The 12756-nt window shown below is 35.3% G+C and overlaps 2 protein-coding genes across 2 annotated transcripts in view; one reads left to right on the forward strand and one right to left on the reverse strand.

Annotated features, from left to right (window-relative positions):
• LOC139974930 (uncharacterized) overlaps positions 1-12756 on the reverse strand; it is a 62112-nt gene that overhangs the window by 40696 nt on the left and 8660 nt on the right. The gene's annotated exons all lie outside the window — the stretch shown is intronic.
• LOC139974931 (uncharacterized) overlaps positions 1-12756 on the forward strand; it is a 59277-nt gene that overhangs the window by 33577 nt on the left and 12944 nt on the right. The window lies entirely within an intron of this gene.

Consider the following 12756-nt stretch of genomic DNA (forward strand, 5'->3'; position numbering starts at 1 on the left):
TATGAGAACCACACGCTAACCTTTCTAACACTATATGTGCAAGGTATAGACCTAGACTTCGACCTATCAATGTCAGACCTTTTCTATGATGATACAATCATTTACCATCCACTCTGATTTCTTTTCGAATATGTTCCATATAAACCTTTTTTTTTTTGCTTGCTAAAGCTATAATAAATAGTTTTCATAATACCTTTCGATATTTAAAATACTGCAAATAGTGTAATGAATGCAAATATTAAACAGATGTATAACTTTCAGAAAATGTAAATCAACAACAGAAGATATCTGCAAGACTTTTTTTTTTTTTTTTTTTTTGGTGTTGATCAGATTTACTCAATCTGGCATATTCTTTCAAAATTTATTTAGAAGATTAACGACATAGCATAATGGCACCGCAAACGACGTATATGCAAAGTAGTGATTACATTTGTTTAGCCTGTCGGCTAGACACAGAGAAGGAAAATGGGTCGACGAATGAAACCTACATTTGTTTCTTTAAAAGAAAAGTACCCCGAGGAACTATCTTTCTTTCTATACTCTTATGTTTGATAGACGTAAATGAGTGGCGATAATTACTCACAGATGTTACGTTAAAATGGATTTTTTGTTTTCTCCTTAAAAAGGTTTTCCGAAACAAAATGATAATGATAAAACAAAAAGGCGTTTACCGTGTAGATTTGTCCCAAGGGAAACTTTCGGCTTAGTTAAGTAAGACAAATTAGCCTAAAAGTCGATTTATTTTGCAATAAATTATCTTAGTTATTTCTGTAATATGCCGAGGCCATTTTTTCTTTATTTCTTTTTTTGAGGTCTAATGTAACAAGTGGGGCACGAAAAACAAGTCCACCAATGCAAAAAGATGAAAGGGAAACGAGGTACCTTTAAGTACATGTTGTGTGATGATAATTGTGTGACGCATCTCATTTCTGTTTGATTCAATATTTGGGGGGGTGCGGGGAGGGGGTGGGTGGGTCGTGATTATTTCGTATGAATCCCATGAAAATGCAATGTATCTAAGGTTCCCGCCAATAACATTATCGAACACATATTACCAACATTTTTTTTAATATATTTGTTTTATATATTTCAAGGGAGCTTACTATCTCCAACAAATTTAAGCTGTTCGGACTCCTTTCCATAATTTGGATGGAGGATGGGGAGGCGGGGGGTAAGTGGTAAGAAGGAATTGATGTAAGGGGAGGCTGTCGAGTTACCTGGGTCTGGGGTCATTACGAAGAAATAGGGAATGCATCAATATATATATAAGACCATTTGGAATACCGTCGCATACCTCTATTTGTGATAGGAAGGTGAAAGGGAGGAGGAGGGAATGGGGAGGGGGGGGTATGAGTGTATGGTGATTTTGCCCGGAATAACTGAAATCTAACATGAAATGCAGCATCATTCAAAGGGGTAAAGACACTTGACATTTGCATCTGACATCAAAGGATGGGAAGGATAACAACCATACTCTCCATCCTCCTTCATACTCACTCACTACCTTCGGCATCACCCTTCACCGTGTTTCCTCACCCTCACCATCTGCCCTAAGTACCCACCCCCCACCCCTCACCGCCACCCCGATCACACCATCTCCATACTCCTTCCCGCTGTAGTTACATACGCCCATGAGTGAGCTTAAAGGAGACATCTCGTATGTCGTATACATGAAGTGATGATTCTGTATGGCAAAGCTTTTGTATGGTACGCTGCCTCTCCTATAGGTACTTTAAATATTAATATATGTATCTATAAATGTTCCTTGTGTTACAATAAAGTTCCTAGTACTGCAGTGTGCTTCTTCGTACAAATAATCATTCTCCTATATATAGTGGTACTTTTGTTTCTCGAGGGACAATGGTTTTGATTTAATATAGTCATATACACTAACCTACTGTAATTATGTTCCTCTATATAGTATTTCAAAATGAAATTTGTTTGCACTCTGACTACGCCATGTAACATTTACAAATAATAGGACACCCCCCCCCTTCACCCCCTCACTTTAACTAAGAAATCTATTAAGAGTACGGTGGTCAGTTGTAGACTCAACGTGCTAGTAATATCGCGTCATCTCAACAAATTTGTGTATTATTGTTGAGTTGAAAAGTTACGCTCACATTACAAAACTTTACCCCCAAAAAAATTTAAAAAATGTCGAGTTGTTACGTTGTACGTAATTAGGCAACTGTGCAAATCAAAGTTATCGGACTGGAATGCAGTTATTTTAAGACGGTTAAACAGCCACGTTGTCATTTTACAATTTTAGTTCAGTTGGATTTTTAGGAGACCATTTCAGATGGCAAAAAACCCGTGGATTCTTCCCGATTGAAAAACCTACCTTACTTTTGGCCGGCCAATGATCGAACCCCAAAACTCCCATGCAGATACTAGGTACCATTCCCTTTAATGCCACCACCTTAAATTAATAAATTAATTCTGATGGACACGTATTAAGGAGACCCAAGCCGCAAACATTATCGTTATAACTTATCGAGGAATGAATAAAACAACCGATACAACCACAGCAGACTATGCATGCATACGTGTGAACGTTTACCAATGCCCTTTAGCTTTAACCATGTCTGCGTATACCGCACCACTTCTCTTATGCAAATGATTTGATAACGTCATCAGCCCGAAGGCTCCGCGTTAATTATTTGTTTGATGGCAACTTATTAAGGAAACACAAGAGGCAAACATTACCATTAACTTATATAGGTGGCTCGTTCGTATGTACAGGAATTGATGGGACTTGATCAAGTCTAACATAGCAACGCAGTTGTCACCAAGGTGATCTTAATATGCACGCCTAGCCTGTAGACATATATGATAGTCAATATAGAGCTGTATGTAGAGAGTTATATTAATTGAAGTGACTACCAAGTGAATCAAACAGAAGCATCGCTTAATGTTATCAAAGCTCACTGCCAATTGCTTTACTCGGTTTATTATATAAAGCATAAATGCAATCAAAATAGGCCTAAAACATTCAAATACAACCAACGGAACTTGAAGTATACCTTCCAAAACTGTCCAATCAAACACAAACCAAAACTGACAAGTATTTGAGAAAGCAATCATCTTTAATGACCATATTTAGCATATGAAACAGATTTTGTGCTCCGACATGTAGCTCCTGTTAAAGAGAAATAACCGAAAAGTTCATTCATTTGAACTATAAATGTTTTATCGACGGGTATTGTCCAGTCGAAAATAAATTCTGATTACGTCGAAGGTATGTGCCTTTTTGATTTCCTTTTTCCTCAAGCAATCTGATATTTGGGTTTCTTTTTAACCTATAAGTTGGTAAGTTGATGTCCACTTTAGGCTGGATTAACGATTTGGAATATGATTATAATATACTTGAACAAAAGAAGGCGGCAGTTAGTCCTGAAAATGGCTACAATCAAGTGCCTGGGTGGATTAAGATTTCATTTTCTCACCCCCCCCCCCCACCCCTCTCTCTCTCTCTCTCTTTGTCGATCCTTCTAAATGATTCTACCTAATATTGCCTTATCTTATAAACTGCCTTAGGTGAACAGATTACGGTTATAAAGCTTTCTGTTCGTGAATTGAAACTCTCATATTATATTAACAGATTTAGTCTGACCGTCGACGGTAAGTAAATGGCTTCATATATAGCCCATATATCAATCAAACACATCAAAGTAAAAAAAGAAAGGAAAAGTGATTAGTGAAAACGAGAAGGTTTCTTTTCGTGTTTTATCTCACCAGGGTCCTCAAATCTCTAAAGAGATAGAGTAAGATGAGTTGTTACATTAGTTACCCATGGATACCAGGCGACATATCACGATTTTGAATCAAGCTTGAGATAGGTTGTAAAATTAGAAAACCAATAAATCTTCAAACTTTACCTCAAAAATTCAACAAGAAAAAACAAGGTTTCGGGACGGTCTGATCTTATGACACTTCGGGAGCAATTAATATAATTTAAGTACACACGCATCGCTTGTATAGCTATCTTGATTGACCATTATAAGATTTAAGGACTTATCTCGTTTCATCATGCTTTCTCTCTACTTAGGGGTCAAACGTGGATATAAGTGTGAGGGTGATTGTGTATATATTTGCGTATTTTTTTTTTTACGATCTTTCATTAAGGAGATGAAAAAAGAGGTAGATGAGGGATTAAGAAGATCAAGTATTTCAAAATATAACCTTGGGTTAACTCGATAGAATAATCCTTCTTTGGAAAAGTGGTATTTTGTTAACTCTCTCTCCACCTCTCTCTCTATCCCTCTTCCGACGATGCACTGCAACTGTATGCGAAATACGACCTTCCTTACCGGTCCGAACCTCTGGGCATACAATCAACGTCCATAGCCTAGTGGTTAGGGTGTCCGCATATAAAGCGGGAGGCCCGGGTTCGAATCACGGTGGAGGTTGGAAGTCGTTTCACTGTTCAGTTCTATATATATATATATATATATATATATATATATATATATATATATATATATATATACATTTATATCACTTATATATACATTTATATCACTTATATATATATATATATATATATATATATATATATATATATATATATATATATATATATATATACATTTATATCACTTCTCTTCTTGAATATAGAGTGACATTTATTCCATCTAAAGAACCCTTTCCACTGAAGTCTATCAAGATATGAATTCCATTTTGTTAAATTAAGCGCTCATAATGTTTAATTTTCGACTTTGTAAATCGCATAGGTATATACCTACCTAACTACACTTAACGCAAAATGTAATATACCCATTAATGATGGTATTGCATACCGCCATTAGTTGTGATACAAGTAGTCCCAACACGTTCTAAGGCGGAAGGAAAATACAAATTCACGCATACATACACACGCCCACACGCACTCATACATGAAAAAGTAACGAAATGAGTGTCAATATTCATAAACTTTAAGCACGGTTGACAAAACGTCATTTACATAGCGTAGTTAAATAGCAGTTTAACTTTTAGTAAATAAATTTAGTGATTTCTCTCTCGCTTCAGCTAAGGTAATGATAAAATCTACCACCTTCCCAAGATTATATTTATCAAGCGAAAGTAAATATTCAGCCATCTAGAAAAATGTAAAACAGAATATGTTGACATTATATTATATATCGAGTAACCCTGCACTCACCTTCACTCCTGCCACAAAGAATGTAACTAAAATAAGCAGATTTTACGTAGTTTTATTGTTTTCGACTCAACCAATAGCCTTGCTTTACTTCTTTAAGTTTCAGAGGCATGCTCAAAAAGTATTCATAACGTGGGTAATTTATTACCAGCAAAAACTTTAATGTCTCCAATATAATGAGTCACTCTTAGCAGAAAATGTTTGTGTTTCTAAATAGTTTCATATATAATAGTTAAATAGTTCATATTTACTGTTGAAGTTTTAATACATATCATATAAGATCTTTTCCATTCCTTCTGGGGAGAATTGAATAAATTTATTGCATTTTGCGTTAAAATGAATAATTTATCAATTTGTTACACAACTGCACCATAAATCAACAACTGTTTGAACATCTATTAAGAAATTCATCAATTTGTCAAACGCTTTTAGAAGATATTAAGATAAATTTTTCAATGCCTACTTTGCAGCAAATTGCTAAGGGGATTCTATTTTCTCTTTTGAAAAAGGCTGGGAACCTCTCGTTACCTTATGGCTTCATAACTTCATTCTGTTTGTTTTTGATATACTTTTATTGCCATTTTTATGACTTTTGGTACCTGATTCAGACGATTAATACTAATCTGTTATGTAAATGTCTTTCAAAATATCCACAAGTCTTTGATATAATACCTAAGAAGAAAAGAAGAAGAAGACAAATAACAGGGCAGCATATATAACAAGTAACTGTTAAGGTGACTAAACAACATAAAATCATATATGGTGGCCATCTCATCTGATATATTGGCGAGTTCGTGGCGAGGGGAGGGGAGGGGAGGGTGGGGAGGGAGGTGAAGGAAGTGATCGAAAACAGGCGTTACTGTAGTTTCTAGCTTCGACAAGTACTGTATATCAACCCATATTTTCCACAATGACACAAAACAAATCATTTCGTCCTTGAAGGGGGGGGGGGGATTGGGGTAGTACATTCTTTTCAGACACGCATGCGCAGTCCCTGCCCATTTGGTCTCCAAAAACATTTATGTGTACAAGGGAGACATGGTAATAGAAAACGATAATGAACCATTTAATGATTACTTTATTATCTAATGCAAATTCGTGAAGGACGTTCTTGTTCTTTCTTTCGCCTCAAGTAATAACCATCTTCCGTTAGAATCGACAGCAAATGATAAGAAAGCTTACAGTGATGACGTGTTATTCATTTATGTATATATGCTTGCCATGGTCACGAGCAAAGCACTAACAATAAAAATAGAATAATGAGAAGAAAATAATGAAGAAGACTAAAACAACCACCCCCCCCCCTTCCACCAAAGAAAAAAAATCGGATAATTTGTCTTGCGTTATTTGGCAGACTGACGTTTTGAAATTGCTTGAAGGATGTTTTACCAGAATGTATTAGTTAAAAGTGTACGCTTGAAAAACACCAAACGATTTCCACGGCTCACTATTTCATGATAGAAAAAAACTACCCCAGGTCAATGAGACGATGGTATTGCTAGGAATGAATATTTAGACGAACAGGGTGAGAGTCTGATACGCCCTCTTAAGGAGACGCCCGCCGGCGAGACATATACATTTGATCTATTGGAACAGTCTTAAAAATTAATCAGGGGTTGTTTGGAAGCCTGTAGCAACTCTTTGCGGTAAGAAATTATCGGACAAGAACCAAAGAATATTATCGACCGAGAAGTCGAACGTTGTTAGCGATGTAGCTAATTATTTACACGTTATACGCATATTAACATGAGAATACGAACTTCATATTTAGAAATCGGAGTGGGTGTGTATATGATAAACATATGTGTGTATGAGTATACGTATATGGATGTGTATATATATATATATATATATATATATATATATAAATGAAAATCGTAATGAGTTGGAAAATCAAGAACAGTGAAAAAACTTTCAGCCTCCACCGGGATTCGAACCACGGGCCTTCCGCTCTGTACGCGGACACCCTAACCACTAGGCTATGGACGCTGATTGTATGTCCAGAGGTTCGAAACCGGTAAGGAAGGTCGTAATTCCACCGTAGTCGTTTGTCACCTGTATCGAACAATACTAGTTCTGTTTTTGGTGACATATTTTGCCTTACTCTAGAGATCAAACATGATGCTAACCAACTCGAAATCATATGTGATTCCTAAGGCCGGATCTCGAAAGAGATACTTTGAACAGACTTTATGTTAATGCAATGGATTCATTTGCCTCCATTGCATATATATATATATATATATATATATATATATATATATATATATATATATATATATATATATATATATATATATATATATATATATATACATATCCACTTTCCTTTCATAAATACTGCTAAATGGAAAGTGTGTGAGACGAAGTGGGAGAAGTTAACAATGACGTCATCTTTTTCTATGGCTGGGGTGATTACATGGGATGGTGGATAACTCTAATAAATGTATTATCTATTGCAATCACACTTTCATCTACTGCCATATATATTTCTAGGGGATTTTCAAGTTCAACTTGCCTGACTGACAAGAGATTAGCATTATGACGTTTAAATCAGCAGAGGGGGTGAGGGGGTACACTGTTGTTTATTTTCTCGCAGATAGATTCAATGTAGAACACATCAGAACCGCTGGATATGTAAGAAGACGAATAAAGCAAAATGTATAATATAGGCCGAAGTGATGACCGTTCGTAAGCCCATAAGGCATTTCAAGCATGATGGTTCGCTCAAACAAAAACTGAGCATAACTGTTTACTTATAGTTTTTATAAATTTAGCAAACGTTACCGTGCACGGATTTGCGTTTTACATCCTGTGTGTATGCGTCATCATTTAGTGATACAAATCTCTTTATTTATCTCTTACACAATCGAACCAGACCGGTTTAAATGTATATATCACAAAATCCGAGGAGACATTTGGAAGTTAAAAGCAACAATGCTAACAAATATCTCAAACCTAGAACGAAACACCTTGTTTTGGTCCTCAAAGATGGAGCCTTCAAATACAGGACAGAATAGAGGTAAATAAATAGTAAGTTAAACAGTTTTATTGGTAACTTCTATATGCGGCGGACGTTATTTCATTTTGGTTTGAAATGATTGGCAGCCCATTATGACTCATTAAATACTAAAGACAACATCTTTCCTTCTACTGAAATGTTTAACACTTTAAAACAATAGGAGAATAAATTTACGTAATTACGGACAAACTGATTCCAATTGTCAGTTCCGCTTGACCTCTGACGTCACTATCGTGAACACTGTCACAATCCATACGTTAACGTATGTTATATAATATAAGACTAAGAAACAGACATACACTGCATACCAACCCGCAACCTGATCAGGCTTGTCCCCTGACACACATATTCACGGTATACCAACCTGCGAACTGATCAGGCTTGCCCCCTTAACACACACACATACACGATATACCAACATGAAACCTGATCAGGCTTGTCCCCCTGACACACATTTACACGATATACCAACATGCAACCTAATCAGGCTTGCCCCCTTTACACACACATACACCGCATACCAACCTGCACCCGATCAGGCTTGTCCCCTAAACACACACATACACGGCATACCACGGCATACCAACCTGCAACCTGATCAGGCTTGTCCCCCTTAGCACACACATAGAAGGTATACCAACCTGCAAACTGATCAGACTTGTCCCCCTGACACACACATACACGGCATACCAACCTGTAAACTGATCAGGCTTGTCCTTTTAACTTCTCATGTATGAAAATGATCCAAAAGTGTCCAGTTTATATGCATACGAAATGAATTCAGTAATAACAAAATAATGACAGGATAAATTGATATGATGGAAGAGCCTCGATACTTTTAACCAATACGAAAAGCGTGAATAATTAAAAGTTGACTTGACGAAGGCATGGTTAATAATAATAAAATATCTCAACGATGCTTCACTACTGCTTAAAAGTCATGATACAATGAATGTTAGAAAACCATTGATGTCGGTTATATGTGATAATACAGGATAATATTGTTATGCGCCCTCAGCACCGTTATCGGTGGATATGTCTGCATTTCGTAAGTCTCAATGTTATTATAATTATTATTCTCTATATCTCACTTATTCATATTGGAAAAAATAATATTTCTACAAAAGAGTTGCATTCTCATCAATTCGTAAATACATAGAACCTTTACAGCTAAGAACCGATTCCAAAAGCATCAAGTTTCAAAGATAAATCAACAAAAATATCATAATGAGAAAGTAACGCTATTGAAGAACATATGCAGTTATGTCATCACAGACTACAGATACTAGAGTTCCCTGTAGGTAAGAATCAATGGTTTAGCCGTTCAAGATAGATTCCGTTCAATCAACCATACCTTGAGTGAGGGACAAAACAGGGTTTTCAACTAACCGTGTGAAATATGTTTCTATTCCATATAAGTGTAATAATGTCTACCATCTGAAAATCACTTTAAACATGCTTACCCAAGTACGGGATCAATTTCGTATAACATTGAGTACCGCATTTCATGTACAATATCCTGAAAACGTTTTGGACTGTTTTGTTTTATTACTGCTTGAGGAAAACAAATTTTTCACATTGAATGAGGAAAACGATAAATTAAGATTTTTAACCATCTCATATTAAATACATCCTTATACAGTTTAAGTCTCACTTGTAAGTGTCCAAGTGACGTCACTAAATGACGTTGAATTACCATTAGGTATATAAACATGTCAATCGCAAACCATATTGTACCATCGTTATTGGATTCACGTCGAAAAGGAGAAAACAAAATGCATAGAATTGCGAGAGATCTGAATATATTCCAAGATTAATGGTTTCTATGAGGAAATATTGTGAGAAGTGTCTGTCAAAATTGTTTGATTTACCTTTTTTTTTAAATAAATGTACGTTTCAAAATATATATATATAAATCTGTAACACACGTTAGTAAAACAAGGGTAACAGATAGCATGAGTGATGCTGTCCTTCGGTGACAAGAATATTTACATACTAATTTGCATATTCAAATTGTGTATATAAATATTATTTATGAATATTATATTTTTGACACCTGTGACAGGTTCTTGGTAAGAAGTTATCACGATTGATTTATTAATTCTCGACAGAACCTGGTGAATAAGAGGATATACTTCAAAACGTTTTCATAATTATTTTGCAATTGCCAAGTTTCTGATATGACAGATTTTGTGAAACTGGCCACAGTGCATTTTATTAATTAACATTTTAAAACATTTTATTATAACAATTTCTCCCGAATTTGTTTTCTCTTTTTCGTTTGAAAGTATTATCTTTACAACAGTTAATAAGACCAAGAGCTTAAAATCAAATCGAACGTAACCATCGAGTATATTAATTAATTGATTAATTAGAAGTCAATGAACGTCTCGATAATTATAAAAGCTTGGATGGTGGGGCGGACCAGTGACACCTATGTGAGTGTTATAGCTACAAATAAAAGATATCTATTGTTGATGTTTATGGGAAATAAAAATACTTAGTGTGAAATTTGGGGTAAAATAAAAGGATGTAAAACACCTTTTTTATGGCATCATAATTACCGCATGAAGACACATTACATAACGATCGGTATGAGCGACATCAGTGTTTGTACAACGTAAATCACACTTTACAGGGAAAGTAAAATGAGGCCAAAGTAAGCTTCAATGGAGTCTCATACCGATTAGTTTGCAAAACCTGTGTAGATATGTAACAAAATAAACTGACTGTGGGATATTGGGGACAAAATACTTCAAGAAAACAAAGAAAAAACAAGAATAAAATATCGAATTTCTCTCGAAATACCTTACCATGTCACTTCCTGAGTAATATCAGTGAAATTAGGGCACGGTCCATAATAATTAATTGAACGGTTTAGAAAGTACACGTGGTTTCAGACTGGCACCCTACCACCCAGCAAAGATATGGGTACCCAGGACCATGCATATTCATGCGGTCGTCAGCTCGAAACCTGTTCTAGCCAAACAAAATTTGCTCTCATCAAACCTTTGCTATATTTTTTCCCCTCAAAACTAAGACCATCATGGCAATAATTCTGTTCTGAAACTGTTAGAAACAGACCTCAAAATGTATGTTGTAGGTTCTTGAAATTTCTGGGCATTTTATCCTTTTAAATGTCATCAGGTAATCCCTTCTTATCTCTCTCTTAGTAATAATTGAGCATTTATCATCGCAAGTCTGTCTTCATAGACACGTTTTCCTGTTTTCACGGTATTTTAAATTGGGACACAGTTTAAGCAAGGCAAATCTCTCACTGATAGCGATCAAGCGATGTTGTGGTTCTTCCATTTCCCCTTCGCTGACGAAGGACTATTAACCTAAATGACGTAATAAACACTAATATCTCGTCTTGGAATCTTTCAACACTCGTACAGCAACATCTGAATATAGACCAAGTACAATACTGCCCTCTATAGGATATAATAGCTGATGACTCAAAAAAATCTCTTTTCGTTACTTTTAAGAAACAAAGCTTGTCTTAATGCCACCTCATCAACATATCATATGAAAGTTTAATCAATCTGGGTACAATAATTGACGAAATAGGGGGAAAACGTTTCTCCATGGTATAGAGATAATTTACCAATGCATAGGCTATTCTAATACTGCAGAGTGAAGTAAAGATCAATATATATTTTGCTTCGTTTTGCTTTTAGTTATTTGTGTTTTGTTTTGTAGTCTTCTTGCCAAAACTTCAAACTTTCAAAGAACAAATTTAAGTGGTATATGTTAATTTTGATCACTATTTTACAGTATAATTTTATCAAGCAATTCGAAAATCGGATCTAAATATTAACGAATTTGATCTCTATGTATTCTGTATATTGCTCTTGTTATCCACTGCAATATCTAACCGAATAACTCACAAGTCAAGGAGATTTTAATACACCTACATCTCAGAAACTGTTACCTATCTCGTACACCACCTACAATCAAGTACTGACGCGGATTCGACTACACACATTTTAGTTGTCATTGTTTTGTGATGGTGTGTATTCACTTGTTTTGTATTCTGACTGAGGACGAGAACAAAGGAATTACAAGTCCACAGACGTCAGTTGAAAAGAATCACCACGTCCTCAGAACAATTCTATTGTTAAATGGTATTGTTAAGGGTAGTGTACGTAGATTAAAACAATGAAATAAACAATGGGGCCCTCAGTCTGAATGTTAAACTTTCTTGTGTCTGTGTGTGAAACGTGAAAAGTTTAAAACTAAAATATTTACAGATTTTTATGTTATGTGATTATGTGGTGCTTCGAAATCAGATTCTATGTTACATACTGTTTTTGTTTTTTGAGAACTTTAAAATCTCACAAAACAAACTCGGTTCGTTTTAGAAAAGAGAAAACTCAACGATTTTTGGAGGCCCCAATTTTTAATGTCTACAAAAAAAAACCTTTTTAATAAAAACCGATTTAAAGAAATCATACAATTAAATTGGTGTCTGGGTTCTTGCTTGTCATCTCCCGTGTGTTTTTACATGTTTGTCTGTCAAGAATGTTGTGGCGACCACTTTTCCTTATCCCTGAGGTATTTATAAAAATTT

The sequence above is a fragment of the Apostichopus japonicus genome, chromosome 10, assembly GCF_037975245.1.
Source record: "Apostichopus japonicus isolate 1M-3 chromosome 10, ASM3797524v1, whole genome shotgun sequence".
Taxonomy (NCBI): Eukaryota; Metazoa; Echinodermata; class Holothuroidea; order Aspidochirotida; family Stichopodidae; genus Apostichopus; species Apostichopus japonicus.